At 27.0% G+C, this 10000-nt stretch overlaps 1 protein-coding gene across 2 annotated transcripts in view; it reads left to right on the top strand.

The window, feature by feature from the left end:
• The window catches only part of LOC145297758 (uncharacterized), an 859574-nt gene that overhangs the window by 131760 nt on the left and 717814 nt on the right, over positions 1–10000 (top strand). The window lies entirely within an intron of this gene.

The raw sequence follows: 10000 nt of genomic DNA, 5'->3' as shown, positions 1-10000 counted from the left end.
TATGAAAATATATATGGCAATTAAGCTACACAGAATACCTGACGAACTCTCACGAGAATGAAACGCGGAATATTCTGTCTAGCTTAATTGCATATATATATATTCATAACCTACTATATATATGTATATATATATGTATGTATATATATTTATATATACATATATATATATATATCCATATATATATGAATATATATATATGGATATATATATATATGTATATATAAATATATGTATATATATGTGTGTATTTATATGCATATATATGTATGTAAATATATAATATATATATATGTAAATATATAAATATATGTGTGCATACATGTATTTATATGCATATACATGCATGTATATATAATATATATATATATTTTTATCTATTAATCTATCTATCTATCTATATATATATATATATATATATATATATATATATATATAATTTGTGATGTTTACCATGATTCGTTATGTTTCCACAGTCAAATATAAGTGCATTTTGGAGGGCCAAGATCAAAGTGTAGTATCTGTTGTGATGCTACAATTAAGTTGATTGGTCCATGGTTAATGGAGGGAAAACCCTCTGTATTATGACAATTACTACTTTTTTATTTTTATTTTGGATACTGCCAGAGTTCATACTTTTTGCCCTTAGGGGAAATACCTCCCACCCACGCTACACACACATTAAACACGACCGTGTGTCACGTTTACTTTTGCATGGAAGCAAATAAATACCTAAATTTCAGTGCTATCCACGTTGTTTCGCCACAGCGAGGAGCTGTGATACGTCGAAAGAGGTATCAAAGAATAACTATATATACATAATATATATTATGTACCTATTTACTATGCCTCCCCACAGGACAGAGTTAGACACCAGGGTCGTTTTTTAACGTGGAGAAAAGGTACAAAAATGAAAATTGTCTCAGTCGTGAAGGATTTCTCCTCCACCGAAAGAGAACAAGAAATAGAAGTGCAGCATCTGAAGAACAGATGGTATTTATTTGCTCCCCCACTGAGCAAATTAGGCACAAGGCCGTTTTTAATGTGAGGTAAAAACCAGCTCCCCTAAAAGGGGTCACTCTGGTTACCAAAAATAATAATTGTCCCAGTATAGAGGGTCTCCCCTCCATTGACTGGTACAAATTATCTTAAGTGCAGCATCTGCCGGAACAGATGGTGTTTATTTGCTCCCCCACTGAGCAAATTAGGCACAAGGCCGTTTTTAATGTGAGGTAAAAACCAGCTCCCCTAAAAGTAGGCAAAAAGGGGGCACTTTGGGTACCAAAAATAATAATTGTCCCAGTATAGAGGGTTTCCCCTCCATTGACTGGTACAAATTATCTTAAGTGCAGCATCTGCCGGAACAGATTGTATTTATTTGCTCCCCCACCGAGCAAATTAGGCACAAGGCCGATTTTTAATGTGAGGAGTGAAGGGAAGGGGAAGGGAAAAAGGGGACCATCTCCCGAGAGGTGGGAAATGGGAGCTGGTTAAAGGTCAGGCATGTGGGGTTGCCCCCACATCTGGTCTTTGCTAGTCATAGCTAGTCATAGCTTGCAGTATCTGCCGGAACAGATACTACACTTTGATCTTGTCACACATTTATGTATATGCCTGTGTATATGTATATGTATATGTATGTGTGTGTGCGCACGCGCACGCGTGCATGTGTGATTTTGTGAACGTGTTTATTGCTATAAAGCCCACTCTGGAACAATGCTGATCTATTTCTGTTCCCAAGGATTGCTCTCTTGACTCGGCTCTGTTCCGACTGTGAATCCTTGATTTCGATAGCATACACACTCACCCCCACACACACGCAGTCATCACCAGTCCGAATGCACTTTTTCCAGGAATTCAATGACGCATCCTCATTTTGACGCACGTCCATGAGAAGGGTCTCTTACTTAGAGTCTCACACCGTCAATATGTGTAACAGAGAGATGAAACATTCAGATTATAAATGCCCAAGTGTAGTTATCATAACAATTATCTCTAATTAAATAGGGCTGAATAGAAAATAGGAGGCATTATTTTCCACACAAACACACGCACGCACACACACACACACGCACACGCACACGCACACACACACACACACATACACACACGCACATATATAATATTTTATTAGGAGGAATTAGACCTGGAGTCTAAAGAGCAGAGTTTATTTTAATGTATTAGTAAATGTAGTAGTAATCCTATTAAAAGAAAACAGTGCCCATTGTATTGTAGATGTATAGTAAGCTCAATAGGTATAGATATAATAGAGCTTGTATTTATTTGCTTCCCCACTGAGCAAATTAGGCAAGGCCGTTTTTTAATGTGGGGGAGGGAAACCAGCTCAACCAAGGGGGCACTATTAATATTGCGTAAAACGATTTATAATTGTGAATAAAAAAAATCAGTTTCAAAAGAATAAAATCAATTTCAAAAGGAAAAACAAACAAACGAGTTGATTTTGAAACTGATTTTTAATTCCCAATTATAAATCGTTTTACGCAATATATATATATATATATATATATATATATATATATATATATATATATATATATATATATATATATATATATTTATATAGCGCGGATAAAGAGGTCAGGCTCATTACCCTGGGGTCTCGATTTCAAATCTCGCAAGACTCAGCCACTCTGATGAATCGTAAACGATGAAACACGTGTCAGTGGATAATTATGTTTTAAAAACAATATATATATACTGCTCCCCATGTGGGGGTACCAAATTGGTTAGAGGGAAAATTATTCCCAACTCGCATTTAAGTAAAAATGCACTAATTTAATTCATTCAAAAACGTACCGCAAAAACAAAAACAAATAACATCTATCTATCTATCTATCTATCTATCTATCTATATATATATATGTGTGTGTGTGTGTGTGTGTGTGTGTGTGTGTGTGTGTGTGTGTGTGTGTGTTTTCATACGTGTTTATTAATTATATTTCTTAGTGAAGTGAATTCATATATTTAAACAAAGCTAAACCTATAGTATAACCTATTATAACTATGCAGATTGTGTTTTTACATAATAGCTATTATTATTATTATTATTATTATTATTATTATTATTATTATTATGTAGTTCTATTATTGTGATGTTGAACACCCTATTCACAGAAAAAAATGAATTCAGTTATAATCATCCATACAATTCATCAAAATAAATAACTACCTGAAATCATCGAAACGAATTCATTTCTTATTCATCTCTTTATTTGTTTTTACATAAGCGGTAATATGTAATCTTTGCTTTCCTATAAGCTGTATCGCCTGAAAAGGTCTCTAGTTACTGGTAACTAGTTGACCGAAACATGCTCATGAATGTGTAGCAACATATTACTGCTTATTTAAAAACAAATAAAGATTATACGTTACTCTACTTCCGTATTGAGCCCCACTTGTATTAAGCTCGTTAACCTCCGGAAAACAACAACCTCAAATATATGTATGTGTGTGTGTGTGTGTGTGTGTGTACATTTGCGGTGCTTTCAAAGCGATTCTTATTATACAAAACCTACGCCTGCAAGTGCAACCACCATACCCCAAACTAAGAGTTGAAGCAATGCTTGTTCTTTATTCTCATCTAAAAATGCTAATTGGACACGTGGTTTTGTACTGTAAGAAAATGTGTTATTCGAAACCCACGCACAAAAATACAAGCTCAGAATACGATGTGTATAATTCGCCCCCTTTAAGCTCCTTTGCCTAGATCTCAAACTAAATATAAGCCACATTTCGACTCCTTACACCTAGCTGCCTTAATTCTGTGTTTCATAATGATCGCTTTGGTCTTTTTAGGAGTGAATAATGCATACGCAAACATATACTTATGGCCAGCAGGTGATGCCCTTATTTCTTCTCTGCAACCTCTTTCCCACAAAAGAGACCTTGCGAGCCCATCTCTGCACTATCGTTATTTTCATGGCAAGTGCTCGACTGAATTCCAATCTATCGTCCACCATGCCAAACTTTTACGAAAAACACTTAACTAGCTACAACCACTATATACAATTTCTCCAACGCTCTATCTATGCCTAAATCTAAATACAGATTCCATAAACAAAGCTACTTTCCCAGAACTGCCCGTCTGTTGAAACATTGTTCCGCTGGCCTGCTTTCCAGTTGAATACAACATAGAAGCCTTCAAGTCCAATGTAAACAAGTTCTTGTTAATCCGTCCCCATAAATAATTAAAGTCTACCCAATTTACACCATTAATGATTACTACACTACCACCTTAAATTCATTAACCCTTATACTCAAGTGGACTTCGGGCCTTGATAAGTGGTGATTCCCAAGTAAAAAAAAAAAAAAGTTAAATTCATCAATTGTACGGTGGCTTTGTTGTTGTGGGACTGGGATATGGTGACGTGCAGTTCTAGGATATTCGCACTATCGGGCTTTATCTTCTCTCTGAGAATGGTTGGTTGGTTGGTTGTTTTAGTTTTAGGGCATATTTTCGGGTTATTTAATGCCGAATCCAAAGATTTTGAAGAAAATTTTTTTAATAGAATATATTTGTTGTTTTCACGTCGGTTTCTATTTAACCCATAGTTGGGATCCTAACAGGTACTACCACTCCGGACCTGGGAGCAATGTAATTAAAGGGTGGCTCCACACTCCTCAAAGCCCACAAGCTGGGGCCTCACCACTGGATATAGTTTAAGGTCATATCCAGGACTCCCATTGAGGGACTTTTACCCTCTGCAGGGGGGGGGAGCAGTCGGCGTATTCTAATGCCTCACCGACAGGGCCCTTCTGAGAATGGATTAGTTTATTACTAATCTATTTCTCTTGTGATAACTTAACACATATTTATGTAACTTTTCATCATGTGTTCATCTACCCTCTTTCTCGCTCTTTCTTTCTCTCTCTCTCTCTCTCGCTCCTTTTTCTCTATTTCTCCCAGAAACAGTTGTTCATCAAACAGTTCCGAAATGAGACAACAGAAATCTATACATAATAACACATATGTACGCATTCTAGATGCGGAAAATGTTTTTTCCACATATCCTAACTATATTAACATTAAAATATAACTATATTAACATTAATAGATAACTATACTAATATTAAAACATAACTATATTAACATTAATACAAAACTATATTAATATCAATACATAAGTATATTAACATTAACACATAACTATATAAACATAAAAACAAAACTATATTAACATTACAACAAAAATATATTAACATTAACACATAACTATATCAAAATTCACACAAAACTATATTAATATTAACAGAAAACTATATTAAGATTAAAACATAACTATATAAACATTAACACATAACTATATTAAAATTAAAACATAACTATATTAACATTAAAACACAAATATATTAAAATTAAAACATAACTATATTAACATTAAAACACAACTATATTAATATTAAAACATAACCATATTAACATTAACACATAACTATATTAACATTAAAACATAACTATATTAACAATAAAACATAACTAGATTAACATTAACACATAACTATATTAACATTAAAACATAACTATATTAACATTACAACAAAACTATATTAACATTAACACATAACTATATTAACATTAAAACATAACTATATTAACATTAAAACATAACTATATTAACATTAAAACAAAACTATATTTACAATAACACATGGCTATATTAACATTAAGACACAACTATATTAACATTAAAACATAACTATATTAACATTAAAACATAATTATATTAACATTAAAACGAAACAAGATTAACATTTAAACAAAACTATATTAACATTAAAACAAGACTAGATTAACATTTAAACAAAACTATATTAATATTTAAACAAAACTATATTAACATTAAAACAAAACAAGATTAACATTAAAACAAAACTATATTAACATTAAAACAAGACCAGATTAACATTTAAACAAAACTATATTAATATTAAAACAAGACTAGATTAACATTAAGACAAAACAAGATTAACATTACCACAAAACTATATTAACATTAAAACAAGACTAGATTAACATTTAAACAAAGCTATATTAATATTTAAACAAAACTATATTAATATTAAAACAAGACTATATTAACATTAAGACAAAACAAGATTAAAATTTAAACAAAACTATATTAACATTAAAACAAGACTATATTAACATTTAAACCAAACTATATTAACATTAAAACGTAACTATATTAAGATTAAAACATAACTAGATCAACATTTAAACAAGACTATATAAACATTAAAACAAAACTATATTAACATTAAAACATAACTATATTAAGATTAAAACATAGCTAGATTAGCATTTAAACAAAACTATATTAACATTAAAACAAAACTATATTAAGATTAAAACATAACTATATTAAGATTAAAACATAACTATATTAACATTAAAACATAACTATATTAACATTAAAACAAAACTATATTAAGATTAAAACATAACTATATTAAGATATAAACATAGCTAGATTAGCATTTAAACAAAACTATATTAACATTAAAACAAAACTATATTAAGATTAAAACATAACTATATTAACATTAAAACAAAACAAGATTAACATTAAAACAAAACTATATTAACATTAAAACAAGACCAGATTAAAATTTAAACAAAACTATATTAATATTAAAACAAGACTAGATTAACATTAAGACAAAACAAGATTAACATTACCACAAAACTATATTAACATTAAAACAAGACTAGATTAACATTTAAACAAAGCTATATTAATATTTAAACAAAACTATATTAATATTAAAACAAGACTATATTAACATTAAGACAAAACAAGATTAAAATTTAAACAAAACTATATTAACATTAAAACAAGACTATATTAACATTTAAACCAAACTATATTAACATTAAAACGTAACTATATTAAGATTAAAACATAACTAGATCAACATTTAAACAAGACTATATAAACATTAAAACAAAACTATATTAACATTTAAACATAACTATATTAAGATTAAAACATAGCTAGATTAGCATTTAAACAAAACTATATTAACATTAAAACAAAACTATATTAAGATTAAAACATAACTATATTAAGATTAAAACATAACTATATTAACATTAAAACATAACTATATTAACATTAAAACAAAACTATATTAAGATTAAAACATAACTATATTAAGATATAAACATAGCTAGATTAGCATTTAAACAAAACTATATTAACATTAAAACAAAACTATATTAAGATTAAAACATAACTATATTAACATTAAAACATAACTATATTAACATTAAAACGAAACTATATTAACATTAAAACAAAACTATATTAACATTAAAACATAACTATATTAACATTAAAACATAACTATATTAACATTAAAACATAACTATATTAACATTAAAACAAGACTATATTAACATTAAAACAAGACTATATTAACATTAAAACATAACTATATTAACATTAAAACATAACTATATTAACATTAAAACAAAACTATATTAACATTAAAACATAACTATATTAACATTAAAACAAAACTATATTAACATTAAAACATAACTATATTAAGATTAAAACAAGACTATATTAACATGAAAACAAGACTATATTAACATTAAAACATAACTATATTAACATTAAAACATAACTATATTAACATTAAAACATAACTATATTAACATTAAAACATTACTATATAAACATTAACACATAACTATATTAACATAAAACATAACTATATACACATTAACACATAACTATATTTACATTAAAACATTACTGTATAAACATTAATACATAACTATATTTACATTAACAGATAACTATGTTAACATTAAAACAAAAGTATATAAACATTAAAACAAAACTATATTTACATTAACACATAACAATATTAACATTAATATATAACTATATTAACATTAATACAAAAGTATATTTACATTAATACATAACTATATTAACATTAAAACAAAACTATATTAACATTAAAACAAAACTATATTAACATTAAAACAAAACTATATTAACATTGATATTAAACTATATTAACATTAAAACAAAACTATATTAACATTGATATTAAACTATATTAACATTAAAACAAAAGTATATTTACATTAAAACAAAACTATATCAACATTAAAACAAAACTATATTAACATTAAAACTATACTATATTAACATTAAAACAAAAGTATATTAACATTAATACAAAAGTATATTAACATTAAAACAAAAGTATATTAACATTTAAACATAAATATATTTACATTAATACAAAAGTATATTTACATTAAAACAAAACTATATCAACATTAAAACAAAACTATATTAACATTAAAACTATACTATATTAACATTAAAACAAAAGTATATTAACATTAATACAAAAGTATATTAACATTAAAACAAAAGTATATTAACATTTAAACATAAATATATTTACATTAATACAAAACTATATTAACATTAATACAAAACTATATTAACATTAACACATGACTATATATACATCAAGACATAACTATATTACCATTAAAACATTTCGATATTAACATTAACACATAACTATATTAATATAAAAATATTACCATATTAACATTTAAACAAAACTAGATTTCTATTAACACATAACTATATTAACATAAAACATTACTATATCAACATAAAACAACTATATTAACATAAAAATATATTTGTATTAACATCAAAACTATATAAACATCAACACAGAACTATATAAACATAATAACATAACTATATTAACATCAAATCAAAACTGTATTAACATTAAAACATTACTATATCAATATCAAAACATAACTCTATTAACATTAAGACATAACTACATTAACATTAAAACAATATTATATTAACATTAAAGCATAACTATATTAACATCAAAACAAAACTATATTAACATGAAAACAAAACTATATTACCATCAAAACATATCTATATTAACATTTAAACAAAACTATATTAACTTAAAAACAAAACTATATTAACATCAAAACATAACCATATTAACATAAAAACATAACTATATTAACATTAAAACATAACTATATTAACATAAAAACATAACTATATTAACACTAAAACATAATTATATTAACATTAAAACATAACTATATTAACATAAAAACATAACTATATTAACATTAAAACATAACTATATTAACATTAAAACCAACCTCTATTAACATTAAAACATAACTATATTAACATTAATACATAAATATATTAACATTAAAACAAACATTGTTTTTATAAATAGATTCATAAAAATGAATTGTTTTCCGATCTACCTCTACACAAAAACGCACCTTTTTCATTTGAATCTTAAATTATGATATATTTTAATTTGCATATACAAGCAGGATAACCCGACGTTGCTCGGGATTTAATAAGGAACGCAATGTCTTAATTATCGTACTTATCACATGTCTTTCTGTTATAAAACTCCCTCTTTCTCGTTTTGCTCTCTGATTTGGGTGGGAGGAATTAAAATATCGGAAAACTATCTGAATCAATGTCTTATATAAACGATCTAAATTTCATTAAATCGAATGTATATACTTGATGTTTAGAGAAGGGTAGTCTCCTCATGGCGGCCATAGCAGAAAGCCGTGTAAATTTGAGACTGTTTTCATTGACTTCTCCGGAAAATTTTACATACAAATACACTTTAATTTTTTACGGAATATCTCTATCCTTGTTTTCTATCAGGAACACATTCTGATAAATATAGGCATGTAGATAATTCACTTACGTATCATTTAATATTCATACGTATATATGTACAAAAATTGTCACATACGCACACACACACACACTCGCACACACACACACACACACACATATATATATATATATATATATATATTTATATACTGTTCAGTAAAATATGTTTTTCTAATTATATTTCACTGTTTGTTTATACCAATCCTTTTTTGTTTAAAAGCTCAATGCGTATTTAATATAAAAAC

Source organism: Euprymna scolopes, chromosome 18, assembly GCF_053919585.1.
Source record: "Euprymna scolopes isolate OS-2025 chromosome 18, ASM5391958v1, whole genome shotgun sequence".
NCBI classification, from domain to species: domain Eukaryota; kingdom Metazoa; phylum Mollusca; class Cephalopoda; order Sepiida; family Sepiolidae; genus Euprymna; species Euprymna scolopes.
Note: the sequence above shows the minus strand (reverse complement) of the source record. Positions and strands in the feature narration are given on the sequence as shown.